The sequence below is a fragment of the Notamacropus eugenii genome, chromosome 4, assembly GCF_028372415.1.
Source record: "Notamacropus eugenii isolate mMacEug1 chromosome 4, mMacEug1.pri_v2, whole genome shotgun sequence".
Classification (NCBI taxonomy): Eukaryota; Metazoa; Chordata; class Mammalia; order Diprotodontia; family Macropodidae; genus Notamacropus; species Notamacropus eugenii.
The window spans coordinates 129,090,958-129,113,590 of record NC_092875.1 but is presented as its reverse complement, the minus strand read 5'-3'; the positions used below and the strand labels follow the sequence as shown (position 1 = coordinate 129,113,590).

The window sequence follows — 22,633 nt, the reverse complement described above, 5'->3', positions numbered from 1 at the left end:
GAAAGGGGCCATCCTTGACATAAAATATAAATCAAAGTAGTTTAGGGGTGTGGGGAGTCCTCTAGCACCTGGAGAAATTAGATGTTTTGTGTAGGAGGTAGCAGTTAGTCTGAGTCTTGAAAGAAGTTAAGGAATCTAAGAGATGAAGGTGAAGAGAGAGAGCATTCCAGTTATGAAGGATAACCTGTGCAAAAGCATGGAGATGGGAGATTGGATTTTTGTGTGTGAGAAACAAGCAAGCGGCCAGTCTGACTGAAATATTGAGCATATGAAGAGTTATCAGATGCAAAAAAAACTTGGAAAGATGGAGCAGAGTTAGATTATTATGAGTTTTAATGGCAAACAGAGGTGCTTGTACTTTATTTAGAAGCAGTAAGGGACCACTGAAGCTTTTGGTATAATAGGGGAAACTGGTCAAGCCTGTCTTTTAGGAATATCCATTTAGCGGCTGTCTGCAGAACAGATTGAAGAGGAAAGAGATGAGGCAGAAAGGTCAATGAGGAGACACTTTAAATAGCCCAGGTAAAATGTGATGAGAGCCTGAGCTAGAATGGTAGCAGAGTGAGCTGAAAGAAGAGGATAGCTACTAGAGATATTGTGAAAGATTCAATAAGACTTGGCAACTGCCTGGATGGCAGGGGGAATGTGAGAGAGTTAATAATCAAGCATAATTCCAAGTTTGCAAACCCAAGTGCCTGGAAGGATGGCGAGCCCTTCAACAGAAACAGGAAAAATTGGAAAGAGGAAAGAGTACTGAGGAAAGATAATGAGTTTTGCTTTGGACTTGATAAGTTTTAGAAGCCTATGGGACATCCAGTTGGAAATATCCGTGAGATAGTTGGCGATATGAGCCTGGAGCCCAGAAACAAGACCAAGTTTGGTTATAGAGATGATAGCTGAAGTAATGGAAGCTGATGATATCCAAGAAGGAGCGTCAAGAGAGAAGATTGAAATGCTTCAATAACTCCAATGGATCTGAGCTCCCCATTCAGCCTGGATTAATTTATTCTTTATCACCCTTTTTAACACATTCCTAACAAATTGTCATCCAACCTCTGATTGAGCACTTCCAAAGACGGGGGATGTAATGCTTCTCTTGAAGGAGCAAGTTCCATTTTTGAACAACTCTCACTGTGAGGAGGAGCTTCACATTTCAGTATTAGGAGGGTTGGGATGGTTGAATGAGGTTCTGTAAGTATGTTCCTTAGCATGGTTCATAGTGGCAGAGGATGGCTAAGGGTCAGACAAGAGAGAATAGGAGAAAATATCAAGGGGGGTTGGGGATTGTTTCTATTGGGCTTCATAACTCCCTTTTGAAAATCCAACTATATTTTATTTGTCTTGTATCCCTCATGCCTGACACAGGGCTGGGATCAAAGTAGGTGCTTATTAAATGTACATTTACTGGAGGAACAAGGGAATTTTCCAATGGAAATTCATCAATGGTATCCTGAGAACACTGAGCAGAATCTGGTTTCATTGCAATCCCCAAAACCCCTTCCAGTTCTCAATTCTATTATCCTATGACCCTAAGCCCCTACACTTAACTACCCATCCCCTACCTTCTAGCCCTCCTGCTTGGGAAATTGTGTTGCCTTTTTCCCCATGACAACAGAGTGTGAGATAAAGCTCACCAGTGTGCTGGATCTTTGCCAAGACAAAGTGGCTGAGAAAGTTTGGGGACCATGACCAAGAAGGTTGTGGACACTCAGGATTGTAGGATCGTGTTTTTATAGAGCTTTAAAGGACCCCAGATATCATCCAGCCCAACACCTTTATTTTGTAGGTGTGGGAATTAAGACCCAGGGATGGTAAGCAAGAGACTAATTTTTATATTTCACCATTAGCAGGTCCTGGTTGAGCATGAAGGTGAGCAGTGCACTGCACAGTTTTGCAGATGAGAAAACTGAGGCCCAGGGAGGTTAATGACTTTCCCAAAGTCATACAGATTTTCAAAACAAGTTCCTCTAGCTTCAAATCATTGCCTTGAACCAGCTGTACCACGAGTAGTTTGAGAGCTGAGGAGAGAGCCCAGAAGGTGTCCTTTTGAGCTATACTTAATATTTACCAGTTGCCCTCAGAGTGCATGATACCAGTGAGCCCTTTTTTATAATCAAGATAGAGGAGAGGGGAAAGCTAAAACACTTTCTCTCCACCTAAGTGAAAATTTTTGGTTTTCCCAGTAGAACAATGCATTAGTTTTCCATATTTAGCCCATCGCCATCTTCACTTCCCTATAACCCTAGGTGGTTAGAGGACAGCATTTGAGTCCAGTTTTTTCCCATTGATTTGGCAGGCTCTGGACTAGATGCACAGGCACCATTCTAGGAGAACAGGGGAGTTTGCCCTGAGGAACTAAAAGTAATACCCAAGATGCAGATGAAAAACAGCTGATTAATTTTAGAAGAGTATTTCAAATAAAGACAGAAAGGCCAAGGGATATCTTGGCAAGAAGGCAGGATGTTCCCTGCTATGCTTTTACTGAAATGTGGTTGATTAAGACACTGGCTATGGATCAGTGCAACAATTTATCACAACCCCTGCCTTGAAAGGTAGTGGTTGTGGTCAGCATTGACCTTTTGCTCTCCTTACCTTCCAAAAACCTGGGACTGACTCCTCCCTGAGGCACAGAAACCAGCAGTGACCCCTCTCCTTGGTGACCTTGAAGTTGCATAAGTCTAATGTGAACTCCTTAGGACTTTTGGTTTGAGTGGAAATGTGTTGACTGATTTCTACGAAGCCAAGAAAGAGAATGATGATACAAACACAGGATGGAAATGATTATTGCGGCTCCTTTTTTCAATGGAGAAAAGAGGGGAAGGGTTATTTGAGGTGGTAGAAATAGCCAAGTAGTCTGAGATGTGGCTCCTTGGGCCATTATCTCATACCCCGTACAGTGAGGCTGCGTTAGTGGTAAGAGGGTCCCACAATTGACACCCCCATTTGGGTGACCATGGACAAGTGGTATGTCAAAAGATCAACAAGTATTTGTTAATAAAATTAAATTAGATAACCCTCCTGTCCCTATAATTCCATTAATGAGAATAATAATAGCATTTATATAGCTTTACAAATACTAACTTATTTAATCCTCACACTAACCCAGGGAAGTAGAAGCTATTATTATTCTAATTTTGTGATCAGATTTTTTTTCCAAATAAGGAAACTGAGGGAGGCAGAGGTTAAGTGACTTCCTCAGGATCATATTACTGAGGCAAGAGGGCTTCCTGCCTCTGTGTCCCACATTCTATCTAATGTACCATTTAGTTGCAATGCTTGGGAGTACTGGAAAGTGACTTAGCTGGATATTGTGCCTGGAATCACAGAATTACAGAATCTCAGAATTAATAAGGACCTCAGCAGTCATCACTCTAGGCCTACCCTTAACCTCAACATGGACTTGATAAGTTTTGTCTACCCCCTTCTTGGACTGCTCCAGACATAAGCCATTCACTGCCTTAGGAGTAGGCTTGTTGCATTTTTGGACTGCTCCAATTTTCAGGAAATTTTTCCTTGTATTGAGACAAAATCTGCATCTCTCTAACTTTCAGTCACTGCTTCTATCTCCACCTTTCTGAATCAAGGAGCATAAGTCTGTTCCCATGTCCATATATCAACTTTTCTAATATTCAGAGATGGTGATCACAGATAGAATGAGGGAAGTATTAATCTTATTTTATTTTGCTGTGGTTAGGTACTCTGGTGAGAGTCCTGCCAATTTGTTCATTTATGGGGAAGGGAAAAGAAAACAGGGACTCACTAGACTTTGGTCATATCACTAAACAGGGAAGGTGATCATGATGAATACTGTCCATAGATTCCCTGAACGGAGCAGGACTGTGATGGAGTATTTAGGAGGGGAGGCTGTCACTCTATACTGTGGACAATCCATACCTCTTAGGTGACTCACTCACAGATCCCAACAAGGTGTGTCTTGGATGTAGCAGAGACTCAACAAATATAAATAAATAAGGCTTCCCCAGGAGTCCTCCTTTGATGCCTTGTCATGGTGGGAGAGGGTGACCACTGATTCTTGAAGGCAAAGCTAGCAGAGTGTAATCTCTAGCAGGTCGTACTGGGCCAGAAAGGCTTTGTGTATGGGCCCATAGACAGATTGTGCTTCCTGGCCAAGGACCAGCCTGGCTAAGCACTGAGGGGTTCATCACCTAAAACGGTGAACACTATTAATTTTGTCAGGGTGGTGTCATGGAGACTGTATTGAATTTGGAGTCAGGAAAAACTCAGTTCAAATATTGTCTCTCACACATCCTGAGTGTGAGAGACCTTGAGCAAACCATAGCCTCTCTGAGGTTCAGTTTCTTCATCTATAGAATGAAAATTATTACAATAAATATCCATAGGATTGTTATGAGGCTCAAGTGAGATCATGTGTATAAAATGTTTTGCTCAATGACCATTATTATTAGGTGATGAATATTTTGGCCTTCTAATACCATGAAATAGAGAAAAATATGTCAGTCAACAAGAATTCACTGAGTACTTGCTGTGTTCCAGGCCTTGTGCTCAGCATTGAGTCTACAAAGAAAGTCAAAAATCATAGGCATTAATGATGATCTAAGACAATCCCAAAGGACTAGTGGTGAAGCCTACTATCCACCTCTAGAGAAAGAATGGATATTGTTTGAACATAGACTGCAGCATGCTGTTTTCACTTTCTTTTCTTTCATCCTTTTTCTTCTATTTGAATCTTGTGCAAAATGACTATTGCACATGTAAAATCTATATCTGATTGCTTACTGTGTCAGGGAGAGGGGAGGAGAGGGAGGGATGGAGGCATAGAATTTGGAACTCAAAAACTTAAAAACATGCTTAAAAATCGTTTTAACATGTAATTGGGGCAAAAAAGAAAATATATTAAATTTTTTAAAAAATCACATTCTAACAGGAAAATAGTATGCCAAAAATTATGTAATACTGTAGATATTCGGTATTAATAGGATGTCATCCCAAAGGAAAGATATGAACTGGGGAACAGATGAGGAGGGAATTCTTTTTTTTTTTTTATTTTGTAATGTTTAACAATCACTGCCATACAATTGCGATTTTATCCCTCCCCACCTACTCCCCACTACCCCCCTCCCTCCCCACGACTGCATACAATTCTGTATAGATTCTACATATACTTTCCTATTGAGTATATTTTCACTATAGTCATGCTATGTAGTCAGACTAAGATAAATGAAAGAAATCGTATAACAAATCAGAACATGATACACAAATACATACACATACACAAACATGATCGGCTACAATATGTGAGTGACTTCCATATTTCTCTCTCTGAGTGTGGCAGGCATTTTGCCTTGAGATCCTCCATTGGGATGAGGAGGGAATTCTATGAGAAAGTAAAATTGAAGCTGAATCTTGAAGGAAGTCAGGGTAGCCAGGAGCTAGAGATGAGGAGGGAGAGCATTTCACATTTGAAGGATACGCTCTGTGTAGCTCCCTTTCACTTCCTTGGTGACAGTGACAGAGTAGAAGGGAACAAGGCAAAGGGTGTTTAAGAATCTCACAGTTATCAGAGCATCCCCAAACATTAATCTGTTAATAAAAGAGCAAAATGTCGTGGTGAGGCATTTTCAAATCTAGCCACTAGGGGGCTGTAGTTGAGGAGAAAGAGATGGCTGCCTTGTGATTGGTACCAACGTCTAAAGACAAAAAGAAAGTCGTGAGCTGTGCTTATGGAGAGAAGGCGTGGGGGGAAGCTGGCACTGTCTCCAGCTGGCACCAATTATAAAAGAGGGGAAAATAAAGGAGTGAGGGAAACAGGGATCAGGCAAGGGAATGTGTGATTTACTGGTAAAAAGAAATTGTAAGTAATCAGGTGTCTATCAGTGTGGATCTGAGTTCTGCTGGAATCCTAGAGAAGCAGCCCAGCGAAGTGGCTGTACAGCGGCTGTAAGGGTTCTGTATGCTTGACATGAGATAAGAATGATAAAAAACTGAACAGTGCAAATCGGTGGGTGGCTGCCTCAGAAGTAACTTCCCTTCTTGTACCTCAGAGGCAGATCTTTTTGCCTTCAAATATTTTTTTGTTACTAAAGAAGCAGGTCCAGACTGGGGTGACTATACCTTGGAGACTGGCAAATCTACAAATAATGGCTTAATTTAACGTCTTGTTGATTATCTAGACTTAAGAAAGTGTTGAAGAGAATGTTAATACTGCAGATCAAAATTAAACGGGTCTTTTGTAAAATCTCCCTCCTGAGAGACGATTGTTAAATGTTTACCAGCACACCAGTGGGTGGGATAACCTGGAATCTTTTCTGACCTAAAGAAGCATCTGTAGCAGTCTTAGAAGGAAGAAACTCAAAGAGTCCAGGGAAGTTGGCTCAGTTCCTTGCCTAAGTCCAATCTAGGTTGGAATCAAAATATTTAGAGCTAGAAAGGACATCTAATTTAGTCCCTTTATTTTACACCTAATTTAATCCCTTTATTTTACAGAAGGGGTCCCTATAGCATCTGTAGTATCTTTTCCATAAAAAGAGTTTCTTTCTTTTCTTTTTCAGACCAGACTTGTAATTTTGTTGCTGTATAAAATTCCTAGTGAAGACTTTCCCGCCACAGGAGCAGATCTCCCATCTGTCCTGCAGATTCTACTCTGAATGTCATGATGAGGTCCTGAGAGGGCACTGGAAGCAAGTAACAGAGCCAAGATCCACAGACATTCATGTCCAGAGCAGAGGAGAGGTTCTGTGGCTAGGATGGAGAAGGATGCATCTGTATGATGATTTCAGCCATCTTACAGGTACACTTGCCTCCTAAGACTCCAAAGGAAACCTAAGAAAATGTGTCTCAGCTTAATACATCAATATATGAAGAACCTATATGTTGGTTTCAGTTTGGGAATTCTTAATATGAGAACACTATTCACCCATATAGATTGCAGCTCATCTGTAACTTAATGCCTTAGATTGTTGCTTGAGGTCCACAGAGGTTGGGGAACTTGCCTGTGGTCACGTAGCTATTAGCTGCCAGAGGTGGCATTGGAACCCAGGTCTTCCTGACTTCCTGTGTGACTGGTCAAGTCACTTAATCTTTCTGAGGCTATTTCCTTATCTGTAAAAATGGTGATAATAATACATTGTAGTATCATTTGCAGTAGAAAGGCAACATGATGGATAGAGAGCTAGAGAGAGTCAAACCTGGTAAACCTAAGTTTAGGTCCTGCTTCTAACACATACTGAGTATATCACCCTAGCCATGTTATCTAATCTCCCAGTCTTAGGGAGCTCTCTGTAGGTTTAAGACAAGTGTCAGTCTGCTTTGGAAGGGTTATTTTTCTACTGAGTTCCCAGTGCCAATAAATATGTAGGCCTATAAAATAATGTCCTGTACCACCCACCCTAAGGTGTTGTAAGGAAAAAAGGAGATGATGTATATAAAGTGTTATGCAAGGGCCAGTCGTTATTATCACTACCCATGAGATAAACTAACTGCCTGTCCCTGGTCCCCCAGAACCTCCATCCATTACGCCACACTGTCTTTTATGTGGGTTCAGTAGTAAAACCAGCTCTTGAGATTTAATGACTGGTTCCTTATTCCCTTAGACATATGGTAGAAATAGACCATGAGAAAAGAAAAGCTGGGTAGTGAAGCTGAATTTGAAGGTGAGGGGGGAAAAGAGAAATAGCCCAAAAGATGAAAAGATAAGGAATGAGAAAAGAGAGGACCAACCTGGGGAGGAGGAGTGAAGAGGAAGCTGGAAGGGATAAGGATGAGAGAAATGGCTCTCTCAGATCATAAGATGTTTACTCAGGAAAGTGAGGTATTCTGGTAAGCAGTAAAGCAAACCCCAAAGCTGATTTAAATGTTGTATAGTTTGATACCCATTTCCTGGCCGACCTCCTGTGTGCCTGGCTTTAGGATTCAGCAGAAAAAAAATATCTCAACCCAGTCAGAGGAGATAATGGAAAATGGCTGCCCTTCTCCCCTGTGCCCAGAGGCTGATACTTTAACAAAGGGGAGACAGAGAAAAAGAAATAGAGAGAGAGAGAGACAAAGAGAGACAGAGACAGAAGTGATAGTAGGAAGCTGTGTTGCATGTACATATGTTTTGCAAATATATCAACTAGGGAACTTCTCTTCTTACATATGTTCCACCTTCCCCCCCCCAAAAAAATAAAGTTATCTAGGGTTCAAGGTATTCTGCGACTGTATCTGCTCCAAATCAGAGCTCTCCAGCTGCTTGGCTGTGCTTTCTTTTACTAGTCAGTCAGAAGACACAATTAGCTCCAAACAAAAGCCTTTAATGAAAAATAAGACAAGTGGCTATAGAACATTCCCCTCATCAAGCTAGGGCACACTTCCACAAATAAATGCACCATCTGTTGGAAGAGTAGACTCGAAAAGAGATCACAGAGGAGGTCCACCCCAGCGGGGTGAACACATGTCTGGAGGGACAGCTCCGGCCTTTGGTGCTGCTGGGCCTCCTATTGGGGGCTAGGTTCTGCTGCTCTCTCCTTTCTGCTTCTGGCTGCTAGACGTGAGCTGGGTTTCTCAGCTGAAATGCTACTTGCACTGTATAAATAAGGAGCAGTGGACCTCACAAAGTTTACATCCACCCCACTACACCCAAGAAAAGAGCAGTCCTGGTTCTCTGTATGCAAAAACCTCAAATGATACCAACCTTGCTGTGGAAGCCCAGTACATGGTGATGAAGTGTGATCCAATAGGTGTCCTTCAGTCTGTAAGAAAGGACTTGTGTTTCTATCTTTTTCCCTGGCACTCTTCCTGCTACAACGGACCTTTTTCCCATCGTACTCCCCTCCACATCTCCCACCGTTGGGGAGTTGGATCTACTTATTGAAGCCTTGAGACTGAAGATCCAATTTAGCAGGTTGCAAAACACTGCAGCAATTATGATCCCAAAGAGATTATTTTAAATGATAATTTCCTCGTCTGTATTTAACTGAAGCATAAAAGCCACTTAGGAGAGAAAATGATTTGAGTACACATAGCCTGTGTACTCAGCCTATGAATTTCCATATCACATTCATGTCTTGCTGAAACTTAGTAAACATGTGACTTCATTATTCCTTTTGCCTTTCAATTAGGTTCTTGAAAATGCAGCTTCTTTTTTTTCTTGTTCTGAACACAGGAGGCCCTATTTCATTAAACTTTTGCTGCTGCACAGAGATTCTGGAATAGAAAAAGGTTAGATTAAAGGATGAAATATTAGGAATCCTACACTCCCTTTCAATGGCAGGCTAAGCGGGTGAGGATTTACAGGTACCTTATTTATGTGGGTTATTTTGCAGGGCTATGAAATGGGAGACCCTTGCCATCTCTCATGTCATTGTTTGTAATCTCAGGGCAAATGGTTCATATTTCTTAGGGCCTAGTCCAACAACAACAACAAAAATCTACCACTGATGATGTTCTCAAGGCTGCCAAAGTTTAATTTTTTAAATTTGTCTGTTGCTTAAAGTGAATACATTTCCTTTTCAACCCCAGCTTCCTCTCTTTTCTTTAGTAGAACAGTTTTCTCAGCCTGGCTCTGACTTGAAGAAATAGACCTGGCAAAATCATGTGAGTTTTTATTTGCTACCTTCCCCCTCCCGCCTGCCTCCTCCACTCCCATGGAAAAGGAAGAAAAAAAGGGAGGGGTGGGGAACTCAATCTTTTAAACATACATACATGGTCAAGAAAAACAAATCATCTCTCCCCCCATCACCACCATTGGCTCCATCCAAAAATATATGCCTCATTCTGCTTGAGTCCGTCTCTTCTCTCAGGAGACAGATAGCATGTATCATAATTAGTCTCCTGGAATCACATTTTGTCATTTCATTGATGGGAGCCCTTAAATGTTTCAAAATTGTTAATCTTGACAATGTTGCTTTCTCCTGGTTCTGCTCATTTAACTCTACATCAGTTCATACCAGTCTTCCTAGGTTTCTCTGAAGCCATCTTCTTCATAATTTCTGGTAGTACAGTTGCATTCATTCCATTCAAGTAACATCATTTGTTCAGTTATCCCCAATTGATAGGCATAGACTTTGCTTCCAATTCTTGACCATCACAAAGGAGCTGTTATAAATATTTTTGTGTCTATTGACCCTTTCCTTCTTTCTTTGACCTCTTTGTGGGGTATAGACATAGTAATAGAATCAAAAGGGTATGGGCAGTTTAATAACTTTTGGGGCATAGTTCCCAATTGCTTTCCAGAGTGGCTGAACCAGTTCACAGTTCAATCAACAATACATTAATATTTATGTTTTCCCTGAAGTCCTTCTAACAATTGCCATTTCCCTTTTTTTGTCATCGTTGTCAGTCTGATGGGTATGAAAGAAAACCTCAAAGTTGCTTTAATTCGTGTTTTTTCTAATTAGTAGTCATCTGAAGCATTTTTTTTTAAAGTATGGCTTTTCTTTGAAAATTACCTATTAATATTCTTTGATCCCTTATCAACTGGAGAATGGCTTTTATTCTTACAAATTTTAATCAGTTCCTTATATGTCTTGGGAATGAACTCTTTATCAGAGAAACTGGTTGTAGATATTTTGCCCCAGTTAATTGTTTCCCTTTTAATCTTAGCTGTATTGATTTGTTTTTTTTTTTAAAAAAAAAACTTTCTTTTAATTTTTATTTGGTCAAAAATGCCCTTTTTATCTTCTGCAATCTTCTCTATCTATTGTTTGGTCACAAACTCTTCCTCTATCCATAATCTGAATGGTAATTTCTTCCTTGCTTTTCTAATTTGTTTATGATGTAACCTTTTCTATTCAGATGTTCCTAAAGTGGGTGATATTACTGCCTGAGGGGTACTGGACCAATCCAGGGGGGTGGTAGTAGCCTTGGATGCAATTGTGGGACATTAAATAAAAATAAGGGGGTGGTAGAAGCGTAAGGAAAGAAGAGAAGAACATTTTGAAAAACCATTTGTACATGTTTCATCTGTTGTGTAACAGAGTTAAAGTCACAATGATTATATTATTTTCCAAATAAATACACAAAACATAAGTTATAACTGATCAGTGGTCAAATCTGCCAACAGGTCTTAACAAGCAAGTATTGGCAGGTGAATAGGTCATACACTGGCAGGAAGTCAGCATATATCAGCAGGAATATGTGCATGTAATGACTTGTTTGCAATATTGCCTCATCAAAATTTCAATACAGGAAAAAAAAGCCACAAATTTTCAATAAGTTGTTAAATTTGAAATACATCATTTTAAAAATATATACTTTTTTGAAATGATGCAATTTTAAAAAACCATTAAAGGATTAAAGAAAGTAGATTTCTGGGGAATTGCTGAGTAATTATTGTTTTTTTTTTTTGAAAAAGGGGCAGTAGGTCAAATAGTTTGGGAAACCATGTATTCTTTTGGAGATAATCTTGGTATATGGTGAGAAGTGTTGATCTAAACCTAGTTTCTGCCAGACTGCTTCCCAGTTGCCCCAGCAGTTTTTGTTATCCATACCCAGTAGTTGGGGCTTATTGAATGCTAAGATAGTCTGTTCATTTGCTTATGTATGTTGTGACCCTAAGCTGTACCACTGATCAACCTCACAATTTTTTAACCACTACCAAGTAATTTTGATGATTATTGCTTTGTAGTAAATTTTGAATGCTAGGACTGTTAGACCTTCTTCCTTCCCATTTAAAAATTTTTTTCCCTTGAGAATCTTGGTCTTTTGGTCCACTAAATGAATTTCATTTTTTTCCTGAATAAATAAATAAATATAGGTAGTATTGTCATTTTCTTGTTATTTATTTATTGGTTCAGCCTGTCCTCTTTTGCTAACCTTCCGTCAATCTCTCATTATCTATTGACTCCTTCCCTGGCTACAAACACATCTAAGTCTCCTCCATCCTTTAAAAAGCCTTTCTTAATTTGACTATCCCTGATAGTTAGAGCCCAACATTTCTTCTCCTGTTTTGATTAAATTTCATAAGAAAGTCCCTTATATTAGATGCCTCTATTTCCTCTCATCTTACTTTTAAACTCTCTGCAATTTGGCATCCTACTTCGTCATTCATTTGAAACTGTCCTCTCCAAAGCTAACAGTGATCTCAAAGTTGCCAAATTTAATGGTCTTTTTTCCCAGCCCTTATCCTTCTTGACCTCTCTTCTGACTTGGACGTGGTTAATCACAACTGCTTTCTGGATACTTTCTCCTCTCTAGGTTTCCATGATACTGCTGTCTCCTAGCTTCAACTGAAGAACAGTTCAACCCTTGACTCCAAGGCTCTGTCTTCATCATTCTCTTCTCTCTCTAAATTATCTTACTTGGTGATCTCATTAGCTCCCTTGGGGTCAGTTATCATTTCTGTGTTGACAATTCTCAAATCTACTTATCCAGCCCTAACCTCTCTGTTTATCTTCAGTTTTACATCCCCAATTGCTTATGGATGTTCCATACACATCTCAAACTCAACATGTCCAAAATAGAACTTATTATCTTGTCCCCCAAAACTTCCCCTCTTCCTAACTTTCCTTTTACCATTGAAGACACTACCATACTCCAACTTACTAAGGCTCACTGTCTCAGCGTCATCCTCAACTTCTTACATATAGTCACCCCATTTTATCCAGGCTCTCAAGGAATCTTGTCATTTCTACCTTCACAACATCTCTGGTATAAGTCCCTTTTGCTCTACGCACATCATGTTGGTATAAGTTCTCATCACCTCTCATCTGGACCATTACAGTAGTTTTTTAATTGGTTTCCCTTTCTCAAGTATCTACCCACTCCATTTTCTCCTTCTCTCAACTGCCAGTGATTTTCCTAAGGCATAGATCTGACCATGTCATTCCCTCTACATAGTAAATAGCAACGGCTCCCTGTTACTTCCAGAATCAAATATAAAGTCCTGTGGCATCCAAAACCCTTCATAACCTGGCATCTTCCTTCCTTCCAATCCTCTTACACTTTACTCCAGCTCATGTACTCTGTCATCCAGATGCAGTGACATACACAACACTCCACCTCTGAACTCTCAGCCTTTCCCTGCTTGTTCCATACCTACATCGCTGTCCTTCTCACCTTTACCTTTTATCCCTGGCTTCATTCAGAAGAGTTAGACAATAAACAAAAACAAAAAACAAAAATTCTAATGGGGGAGATAACATGCAAACAGCTCTGTACATATAAGGTCTAATCAGTCTAAATGAGAGGTGTGTGTGTGGGGTGGGGGGAGTGGGTGGACTGAGAAAGGCCACTTGCCAGTAATAGGATATGAGCTGAGTAATAGGGAGCCACTGGAGTTTACTGAGTAAGGAAGTGTTGAAGGGCAGAGTGGGGAAGAAAAAGGAGGGGAGGAAATACATAGTCAGACTTGTATTTTAGTAAATTCTAGAAGGAGGGTATGGTTCAGGGAAGGATCAAGGGAATGAGGCAGTTATTAAATGTAATTCTCTTTGCACCTCAGTTTTTTCATCTGTAAAAATGATTTGGTTTGATTAGATTATTTTCCTAGGCCCTTTGAGCTGTAGGGCCTGTCTTTCTCATTGTCCCCTGGATGGCAGAAGTAGAAAGTAATCCAAGCAGCAGTGGAAATCTGTCAGGAAACACTTTTTCAGGGGCTGTACTGGGTCATGATTTCATCTCACCAATGGGCCTTCCTTTCAATTTATATGTGATTATTGAAAAGAGAACATAATGGGGTATAGTGAAAGACAATCTGAATATTGCTAATTCTCTTAGCAACATAAGCCGCTGCAGATAATTCCGCTGTCCGCAAATGCTGTCACAGACTCTGAAATGGCAGTTTGCTGCTGTCGTACAGCAGGGGGATTGCTCTTTAGTTCCTTTCAGGTTTGCCCTTTTTTTGCAGGCAATCAGTAAAAGTGACAGGAGGGCAGAGTTGGACCCTAATTAGTGTGTGATTGCTGTCTGTGAGACCATTAATAAAAACAAGACTGTGGGTGGAAAAGGAATGCCCGACAGGGACTGTTTTCAGTGAGCATGTTTTTGCAGAGAGAGAAATTGGTTAAGACCTTGGTGTTTTTCAAATAATTTTTGTAAGATTCAGGTGACCGAGTCTTTTTTCTCAAAGCTAGGGCATAATGGTACCCCGTTTTCCACAGAGCCATAGAAACTTCAAGGCCTTCTAGTGCAACTCTGTCCCTTTAGAGGTGAAGAAAAGGGGCCTACATTTGGTGTGATTTTGCCAAGTAGAGACAAGATGAATCTCATGGCTCATATCATGGTTGAGTTGGGGGAAGAGCCTTATAAATTCAGAGAAGGGTGGCATGATCAATGACAGGACATTGTATGTCTCCCTGTCACCAGAGCTCCCTAGATCAGGCCTCTAGAGGTTTCTCTGTGGGACAGGGAACAGGCTCCCACTCAGACAAAGGGATTACCTTGGTGGGTACTGGAAGAGGGTACCAGAAAAGGTTAAAAAAAAAAGCACCAACCAGCATTTCCTGCTTGTTGACTGCTGTGTAAGTTGGAATGCCAGCATAACAGCACACACAAAACTGAACTGGCCCATTTCATAACTAGAAATAAAGCTATCAACTTTCAGGGACCCGAGGGCATCCAATGAAGCAGGTGACTATATAGGAGAAGTGATATATCTTGGTAAGGGTGAGGTTTAAAGGGTTCAGTCCAGGAACCCACCTTATACAGACAATTCCTGCTTTACATAAGTGGACAGTTCTGAAAACCTTCCAGTAAGGCAATGTTTAGAGGCAGCACCATATCAGGGACAGAGATGGGAGAGCAGGAGGAGGAACATGTTGGGGCAGGGTGGGCCATCTGGGGACCCAGCCAGAACCTGGAGGAAGAAGGTGGGGTCAGATGGGGTCAGATATGGGTACAGACACGAGAGGACAAGGCAACAGTCAGGGGCTAGGGACAGACATGCAGTACTCAGGGGCAGATAGATGGAAGATATTCATGTCAGGGTGGACCAAATGAGGCAAAGGTCTCCTCTCTGCACAGGAGGTCTCAAGCCAAGTCCTCCTTATTGTCTTTCACTTGGAGGGGTTTTTGTTTTGTGTATTTTTGGTGGGGGTGATGGGAGGCCTTGAAGCTGAGGAGCAGGAGTGGAGAGTACAGTACTGTACCGAAAAGTTAACATAGGTTTTTTTTTTTTTGAATGCAGATTTCTTTCAGAATTCTTTACAAAGGTTGAATTTGCATAATGTGAATTTGCATAGAGAAAAAACTGTCTATAGTTTCTGACCCAGAAATTCAGGTTCAAAATGAGATAGGAGCCAAGAGAATAGAAGAGGGCAAAATTGGGGCAGACTGGGGCACTCCCACTCAGGGTAAGAATGCTTTGAGCTTATCCTATCCCTATTACCAAGAAGACAAGAAAGGTGACCCTTTGCCTTGAGTTAGCAGAGGCTAGCTGGCCCTCTTCCCTGAGATGGTTGGAGAAGTTACAAACAGAAATCTGAGGGTTCCCTGAAGGAATGGTTCTTGAGGTGTGGCCTAATTGGAGCTCTCTGTCACAGACTTCATAACCTGGAGGAATTCTCTGAATAAAAGTAGGTCCTACTTTTGTAGCATCAACTACATTTATTAGATCCTCCAGAGGGGGAGTGCTCTTTTTGCCCCTTTGTAGGTGGCTGACATGGGGAATACTCCACCTGGCTCGGTAAAATCGCATTCCTCTTGTAGCCAGCTCACCAGCTCTCAGATAGGGGGTGAATGTGATAAAGGGAGTGTATGCCACCCCTCCTTTCTCAGCCCCATGGCCTGCCACACACTATGCCCACTCTTTCTCTGGGTCAATTAGATCTCTTCTTCTGGGTGGTGCTCCACCTGAATGGTTTCAGACTTTAGCTATGGGTCTCCCCTACTAGATAATCATACAGGTGAGGGGTTGTCAAATTGGTAAAATGTGAGCTGAAAGTTATGACAGTTGTGGCTTGGGCAAATACTGTCATCAATTTGAGTAGGTATTCTGGGAATGGGGGTTGGGGACTGGGGAGAGAGAGGCAGAGCTCTCTACTTTGTTAGATAGGAGGGAGCTTTGAGTGTGACTCCTGAAATATGGATTTGCTAAGAATGCAAATGGATGGCCAGTCCATAGTGGGGTGCTAGTAAAACTGTGCAGAGAAATTCAGATCCAGGGCACTGAGGTCCCTTCAGTCCCAGACAAGCCTGTGATATCCTCCAAAATTCCTGCTCCATTTGGGTCATACAGGTGGCAGTCCATGTAGGGAAAGGAGTATTATGGGCTTAGTAATTGTGGAGGCCCTTTCAACAACCTCTAAGATGGCCTGATGGAAAACCTTAGGATTACCAGAACCCTCCTCCACCAAACAATATCCAGCCTGGGAGGGGAGGAGAAGGGATAGATGAAGAAAAATGGAGTACTTTTTGATTCCAGTTACCTTTACCACAGTCCTATGTCACCTGTGAAGAAGGCAAGTGGTGCTTGGCAGCTTACAACCAAAAGCCTATCTCTACAGCTGTTCCTGACCTCATCAGTGTTATAGACTGGGTAGCCCAAGCCCAGGTTGAGTGATATGAAGCTCTTTACCTTCACAGTGCTTTTTTCTCTATTTCTGGGTTGGAGACTAATTAGGAACAGTTTGCTTTCAACTGGGAAACAGTTCAGTATCCCTTCACCATCCTTCATACTGCCACATCATGGCAGGCATAGACCTCCTTCTTGAGGGTACTGAAACACTCTGTCATTGACATAATGTTGACAATGCCAGGTGGGGCCACTGTGGCAAAGACCTTAGATTGGATGGTGCCCATATGAGAGACAAGGGGTGGGAAATCAACTCTAAGAAAGTCGAAGGTCCAGCCTGTTCAGTCAAGTTTTGGGGTATATGGTGGGTGGGGAAAACCCAAAGAATTCCAGGCACAGTCTGGTTGGAAAAAGTTACTGGCATTTGCTTCCCTACAATCTAAGAAGAAAGTCCAGGTAATTACTACACTCTTCAAATTTTGGAAAACCCATATTCACCAGCTAGGTATCTTGATGGTCCCCACTTACTGGGACACTTGCAACTCTGCCCCTTTCAAGTAGGGTTCAGAACAGGCTACGCCTGTGGAAGATACAAAGGAGGCTGTCCAACAGTCTCTTCTCTTGGGTTCTTATGACCCTTCAAGGTTTGGGTTTCTGGAGGTCTGTATAAACACTAAGCAGAGTAAAGCCTTTGGCAAGCACCAAGAGGTGTCCAGGGTAAGCTATTGTTAGGTATCTGGAGCTCCAAGCTCCCCATTATACTGCTTTTGAAAAACAGTTGTTTGCCTTTTCTTGGGCCCTCAGTGCTACTGAACAAATGACACAGGGTCATACAATTAATCACCCTTTGTCTAGAGTTGCCTCCTGTGGGTTAGTGATACAAGATGGTCCCTCTAACAAGATGGGTAGAACACAAGAGGATTCTATTGCTAAATGGAAATCGTCCATTGGAAATCACTACTCCTGCTGGTTTCAGTATTCTTCGCACAGACTCTGCCAGAGGCTGAGACCTCTGGTCTAGGCTTTAGAATGCTACATCCCTCCACCCAGCCATCATGGGGTCTGGGACTCACACTTAGTGAGTGCTTAAGACCACAGAGGATACTATTACCTGATGACCTTTAACCAGATGCATCTACAGATGGAGATGAGGAGGGTCTCATCTAGAGAAGTCAGGTGCCTATTCTTGTTGCATAACCATTGGAGTTATGCAGACACTGGTCCTGTGACCAAAGTAAAGCTCCTTTGTCTACTCTGCAGTGACTTTTGATTGTCTCATTTTGTCCCAGCGTTGAACCTGAACTGGCCTTTGAGCAACACCTCTAACATCCCCCTGTAAGGCCATACCCTCATTCCAGTGAAGCTGGCTTTGCTCAAAACATGCTGGAAACTCCTCTGACAGAAGGCCTTTCCTCCTGTGGCACATTCATGGTTGTACATTTGAATGTACATATTCATGGTTGTACATTTTTATCCTCTGAAGATGACTTTGATTTTAGGAAATAGCCAAAAGCTAATTTTTGTGAGTAAGATGAGTAACCAAGTTGTGTTACAGCATTTTGGGTCAAAAATGACATGACCTACGAGATCTCTTATCTGAATTGGGTCGAGATCACTCAGGTTTGACTAGGAGGGCTTCTGGAACTTTCCTGAAGAGATTGACACAGTCAGGATAGCATGTGATAATAATCATGATATTGTTAGTCACTGATGAGAAGCAGGGAACTATGGAGAATATAGAATGTGCCAGGAAGATCTGGGTTCAAGTCCCACTTCTGATCCATGAAGGTTGTGTCACAATGGACAAGTCATTTAATTTTGCAAGGTTCCAGGCAACTAACTCTCTTAGACTATTAAGTTACAGAGGAGTTGCCCATTTGTGTTGGTATGGAGTTTTTGTACCCACACAATCACAGATCCAGACCAAAATAGCTTAAATAATAACTGACTTAAATAGGAATTCCAGTTTATCCTGTATGTGTCTTGCATGTTGATCTCCAACTGGACTATGAACTCCTTGAGGGTAGGTCTATCTTTGGCCACTCTTTATATCCTTAGCAGCTAGGTGGCTCAATGGATAGAACACTAGACCTGGAGTCAAGAAGACTCCCATCTTCCAGAGTTCAAATCTGGTCTCAGACACTGACTGGCTATGTGACCCTAAGTAAGTCACTTAACCTTGTTTGTCTCAGTGCCTCATCTCTAAAATGAGCAGGAGAAGGAAATGGCAAACCACTCCAGTATCTTTGTCAAGAAAACCCCAAATGGGGTCACAAAGTCAAACATAACCAAAACAAATGAATGAGAACAGTGTCCACAGCACTTAGCACAGACTCTGGTACGTAGCAGAGGTTTTCATAAATACTTATTGACTGACTGACCTAATGTCATTCTTTAAGGTTTGCAAAGTGCTTTACGGACATCATCTCATTTGATCCTTAGAAGAACCCTCTACTATAGCTTCTATGGATAATATCATTTCTGTTTTATAGATGGAAAATGAAGGCTCAGAGAGATGACATAACTTGCTCATGATCACATGGCTAGTATCAGCATCACTCCAGTGGTTATGCAGAAAGCACAGCTGAGATGGAGGAACCAGAATGAAGGTATTATAACTGACTAATTAATTTTGGGCTTGGTCAAACTAAGAGAAATGATTATTAATAACCAATTACAAATATGGGGGGGCATATGGAAATTCAGGGTTTTTTCACTTTCTGTTTCCTCATTTAAAGCCTAGTCCTTGTGAGGGACAGAGCTGACAGTGAGACAGTTTCCTCAATCTTGGGCAAAACTGCACCCAAGTAGGAAAGCTTAGTTCTGATTAAAGTGTAAAGAGATGTTAAGTAATATACCTAATCTAGATATATTCTGACTCATTGTTCATTTGTGGATTGGGTAAAGGTAGATCCTTTTGTCTAGAATGCCTGAGGTGGGTGTGGTCTGGGTGTGGAGATGAGTCTCTTTGTCCAAGAGTGACATAATCAGAGTCACAGACCCAGCTCCTCATTATAATAGGTCCACCTCTCATTATGATATTCATTCTCTCTTTAATTGTTAGCCAATCAGAGTTGATTTCTGCCTGTTGGGAACACCCACTTTTCCAAAGGTTTTAAATTCTCAGCAGGCCCCGAAGGTTTATCTTCAGATTCCGTCAGAGTCACTGACCTCATTTTATTAAGTATTTGCTAGCCACAATTAATAAATTGATTAATTATCCAGAAATTATATATCTCAGACTTTTCGTTCATCATAAAACTTTTGTCTATGCAAGGTAGAGGTTGATGCTAGCTAGGGTGATCTGACCAAGGGGAGCAAGGATATATTAGGATCCAAAATTGGATGAGATGAGGACAGTGACTTTTCCCCAAAGCTAAAAAACTGAATGGATGGAGTGAAGGTTATAGGCAAGAACTGAAAGTGATTACTAGTTGTTTGGTTCTTGTTAGTTTTTGAAGATACCCCAAATGACATCACTATATTGGGGTCAAGGTACACTATGTCCAACTGTGGCTGATTAGATCAATATGAGCATGGAAAATTGGGGTATAAATAGTCTGTATGACTTCAGAATATATATGTCTCTAAATTTGTTCATCTTTCATTTATTTTGACCACTACAATTCTGCTTTGCTCTTAGAGCATAGCACTTTCTTTGATGTGGGCATATCATGCCATGTGGAACTATGCCAGCGTCTCCCATGTCTCACAATTGATTCTGAAATTCTTCAGAGAGACCTTGAGAATGTCCTTGTAATTCTGACTTCCATGTGAGTGTTTGCCTTGTGTGAGTTCTCCATAAAATAGTCTTTTAGGCAAATGTTTTAGCAACAAACTGTTCATGCATGGATAACTGCTCTAATCTATTAACATTAAGTCTTCTGGTAGTTGTCTTGCCTTGGGGCTTCCACTTTTGTGGAATAAAATGTCTGGCTTGGAGAGGATGTCTATGATCTGTCCAACATTCTGCACCACACATCACCTTAGGCACTCTCACATCCTGTCTCTTCTTCTTACCATGGCATAGTCTATTAAATGCCAATGTTTGCTACAAGGGTACATCCATGAAGTTTTATTGCATTTAGGCAAATGGAAGACATTGTTGGTGATGAGGTTATAAGACACACAAGTCTTCAGCAGTAAGTGACTATGGCTCTTGCTGTTTCCAACTCCATTTCTCCCATGGACTCCTTGCCATGTCTGAAACTCTAATGTCGCTACTGATACTCTGGCATTAAAGTCACCCAGAATTACAAGCTTGTCTTCTTTTGGCACATTGATTTTCAGGTCTTCATAAAATTTTTCTTTGACCTCACCAGGGTCATGGTGAGAGCATATGCACTGATGATGGTGGTGCATCACTTTCCTGCAAATGACAATTGCATTGTTGTTAGCCTGTCATTCACTCCTTCTGGTAGACGTACAGGTTTGTTTAATAGATTAAATTTGATGCAAAACCTATGCCAGCTTCACAGTGCTCCTCATTTCAGTGACCACTTCAAAATAGCATCTATCCATCTCTGACTTCGGTAAGCTGGCCTTCATTTGCTAGCCTTGTTTCACTCAGAAATGCTATTTAGATGTGGTACTTGCTATGTTCTCTGATTTTGTGTTGTCCAAAAATGTGTGCACATTCCATGTACCAATGGTGAATGGAATCATCTTTGCAAAAGTTTTTGTATATTTTTTGTGTTTCAGCTACAGAGTAGGATCTCCACTTGCCATGGTTAGCAGGACAAGGTTAGGTTAGGTGAAGCAGACAATTTTTAGGGCTTTGCTTGCCCCTTCCTCTTGCCATGAGTCTACTCAGATACCTGGGGGCTGCTGAACCTTATGGTTGCTTCAGTCCAGTAAGAAGACAGTCCCGTGTACTGGACCACCCTTGAGCAGGGTTGTGTCTACAACTGCCAGTGTATCCACACTTGCTGCTTGGTTACTTGCCCATTACTGCAGGACTTTGAAGTAGATAAAATGGTAAAATGGTATGTGTGATTTCTTTTGACTCTGGCACAAATTGGATTTAAGTGAAGCAGAGTTGTGTGAAGTCATTGGTCCCACTCTCTCCACCAGAGTCAATGGAGTTCAGTGGCAAGACCAGTACATAACTTTGGCATCTTCCATGTCTAACCAAACTGTAAGCACTGCATAGTGCCTGCTTCAGCTGCCTTCATAGCCTGTTGTAATAAATTGTTTACATCTGCCTATCACACTTTGGAAGTCTTCGCATGCTTGGGGTAGACACCCCCCTAATTCGCCATGGGGATTTGGGGTCAATAGGTTACCTTCAATCTGATTTAGCCCATCTGCCAAAACGATTTTACCAGGGTGTGGCCACTGCATATACTACGGCTTCTTGGAGCTATAGGTCAACACAAAGGTGGAAAGCAGCTCTGAAAAAGGCTCAGCAGCCCTTACACCAAAGGTACTATTCTTGCCTTAATACCCTGTACACCTCAATTAATAGGAAAAGCTCAACCCAGACATGGACAGTTAGCTAGTCTGAAATTGGAAAAGTTGAGGGGCTAGATTAAAATTGGAATATTTAGGGGGAGGAGACAGTGATGGAAGAGATTGTGCCAAAAGGTTGTGCTACTTTTTTATGGACATTTCAGGCCTTTCTAAGCAACCCCAGCTCAAGAGGGACCAATCTGTTTCAGCATTAAAGGGATAGAGTTACATAACAGGGTTATGTACTCAAAACAAAAATGGGAAAACAAAAGGCAGGGGATGATGTACTCACTGAGTACGTGTGTAGTCAGTGGAATACATATTCCGCTCATATATGAAACTGTGTGGGGGTGGAAGTTAGGATGGACTTGACATGAATCATCAGGGCTCTCGCTGACATATTTATCTTCCCTAGAAAATGAATAACTGTGGATTTCACCTTTTCTACCCACAGCATGGAAGCTAGATGGCCCAGTGGATAGAGTGCTGGGCCTGGAGTCAGGAAGACTCTTCTTCCTGAATTCAAATCTTAACATACTTAATAGCTGTGTGACCCTGGGTGAGTCACTTAACTCTGGTGGCCTGTTTCTTCATCTGTAAAATGATTTGGAGAAGGAAATGGCAAACCACTTCAGTATCTTTGCCAAGTAAACCACGATGGGGTCATGAAGAGTCGGACACAACTGAAAACAATAAACCCACAGCATAGAGAAGTTTAGAGACAATACTGTAACTGGGTTAGGGAAACCAGCACTTCGTCCTGTGGAACTGATT

General features: G+C 41.4%; 1 long non-coding RNA gene across 2 annotated transcripts in view; it reads left to right on the top strand.

The window, feature by feature from the left end:
• The window catches only part of LOC140500579 (uncharacterized), a 61,598-nt gene that overhangs the window by 25,097 nt on the left and 13,868 nt on the right, over nucleotides 1-22,633 (top strand). The window contains exons 2-3 of one of the 2 annotated variants that reach the window (XR_011965795.1): nucleotides 6,531-6,769; nucleotides 18,901-19,017. This is a non-coding gene — a long non-coding RNA (uncharacterized lncRNA). Of the gene's footprint in view, nucleotides 1-6,530; nucleotides 6,770-18,900; nucleotides 19,637-22,633 lie in introns of those variants that run through there. The other variant, XR_011965794.1, reaches the window with a different exon arrangement.